Genomic DNA, 2,260 nt, shown 5'->3' on the forward strand with positions numbered 1-2,260 from the left:
GAGAAAAGCAGGACTCACCGGATGCAGGGCTTGAACTCACAAACCATGAGGTCATAACCTGAACTGAGTCAGATGCTTAACCGACTGAGCCACCCGGGCATCCTGATGGCTGACTTTTTATATCTGCCACCTCTTCTTCGCAATTCCTCTTCTGGACTTCCGAGCCTCTCCACTGCCCTGATCCTCCCCTCCGCCTCCTCGGGCTGCACCATGAGGCTGTTTCTGGCCCCTTGCTCTGTGTCTGCCCACACGGTCCTCAACAATGCCAGCCCTTGTCAAGACTTCAGTTGTCACCTTTGTGAGGATGATCCCAAACTGTGACTCTGGTCTTGACATTTCTCCAGACAAATTTCCAGCCTTCCTCTGGGCCACACTGCTTGGTGAGGCAGTTGCTGTCTTAAGTCAGCATTTCCAAAGCGGAATTTAATTCTTTCAGTCCAAGCTCAAAACTTTCAAAATGATCTTGGACAACTTGCTGACATCTAGTTATCAAAGCATATTGACCTCATGTGCACTGATCCCTTCATGCCGCCCTCTTCTGTTCCACATCCATGTCCCCACCTAATCCGGGCTCCCATTACTTCCTCCCCACACCATTGCAAACCCTCCTAACTGGTCTCCCCACTTCCGTTCTCTACCCATTCCAAATCAACCTAGATCAACCTTGACAGATTTCCTTTCCCCAAGCGCAGTCAAAAATTTGTACTCCTTGGCTCAAAGTGCCTCACTCTGCCTGATATTCAAGGTCACCGCTGGTGGGTGCACTGTCACCAAAATCTACCTCCATCGTTTCCTCAACACAAGCTCGTGCTTCCCTGCCTGTTTCAAAATGCATTTTATTTAAAAAATTTTTTTTTAATTTTTTTTATGTTTATTTATTTTTGACAGAGGGAGTGAGAGACAGAGCATGAGTGGGGGAGGGGCAGAGAGAGAGATACACGGAATCTGAGGCAGGCTCCAGGCTCTGAGCTGTTAGCACAGAGCCTGACGCGGGGCTCAGACTCACAGACCTCGAGATCATGACCTGAGCCGAAGTCGGACCCTCAACTGACTGAGCGACCCAGGTGCCCCTTTTAAAAAAATGTTTAATGTTTGTTTTTGAGAAAGAGAGAGAGCGAGAGCGAGAGAGAGAGAGAGAGAGTGCAAGTAGAGGAGGGTCAGAGAGAGAGGGAGACACAGAATCAAAGCAGGTTCCAGGCTTCAAGCTGTCAGCACAGAGCCCAATGCAGGGCTCAAACCCACGGACCGAGAGATCATGACCTGAGCTGAAGTCGAATGCTTAACAGACGGAGCCACCCAGGTGCCCAATGCATTTTTTTTTTTTAATTTTAATGTTTACTTATTTTTGAAAGAGAGAGCTTGAGCAGGGGAGGGGCAGAAAGGGAGGGAAACAGAGGATCTGAAGCAGGCTCTGAACTGACAGCAGACAGCTTGATGTGGGACTTGAACTCATAAACCATCAGATCACAACCTGGGCCGAAGTCGGATGCTCAACCAACTGAGCCACCCGGGCACCCCTAATCCAAAATGCATTTTAAATGATAGGTCCACTCGGACCTTTTCCTGATACCCTCTCCAGATGCCCTGCTTGCTCTCGTGCAGCCCTAGTGCTCTGTGGGCTCCCTTCCTGCCCTGTATCATCACAAGGCCCATGCTTGTTACCGTTCGTCAGCTCCTTCGTTTCCCCACCACGGGGAACGCCGTCACCTCTCACAGGGCCCAGGCCAGAAACTGGAGGATTCTAGATGCCTTCCTCTATCTCACTCGGGTCCTTGCAAATCAGCCTCTGAGACAGCTCTCTCACATCTGTCCCCTCTGGTCATCCTCCCTTGCCCTGTGTGAGCTCAGGACATCCCCATCTGGGAGCTGGGGCAGGACCATCCTTGTGGCACTGAGATAGAAAGCCTGCCATCTCCACTCAGCTCGCTACCTGTGTGATTCCGGGGAGGTTGCTCGGCTTTTCTGAGCATTAGTTTTCTCACCTGCGAAGGGTTAAAAAAATAAAATAAAATAATTTCCCACCTGGCCCCTGGCTGCAGTGACACAAGAATAAATCCAGTGCTCTCTATGCTACCAAGGAGCTCTATAAAAAAAAAACACAAAACCCTGTCTGATCCTACCTATAACTTCCAATGCCAATAACTGGCAGAATAAAATTTTGTTTTTTTTCTTTTGTATTTGTTGGGTTTTTTTTTTATTTTTTTGGTTGTTTTATTTTTTATTTTGTTATTTATTTTTTATTTTTTATTTTTTTGCTTAG

Source organism: Lynx canadensis, chromosome B2, assembly GCF_007474595.2.
Source record: "Lynx canadensis isolate LIC74 chromosome B2, mLynCan4.pri.v2, whole genome shotgun sequence".
In the NCBI taxonomy this organism is placed as follows: domain Eukaryota; kingdom Metazoa; phylum Chordata; class Mammalia; order Carnivora; family Felidae; genus Lynx; species Lynx canadensis.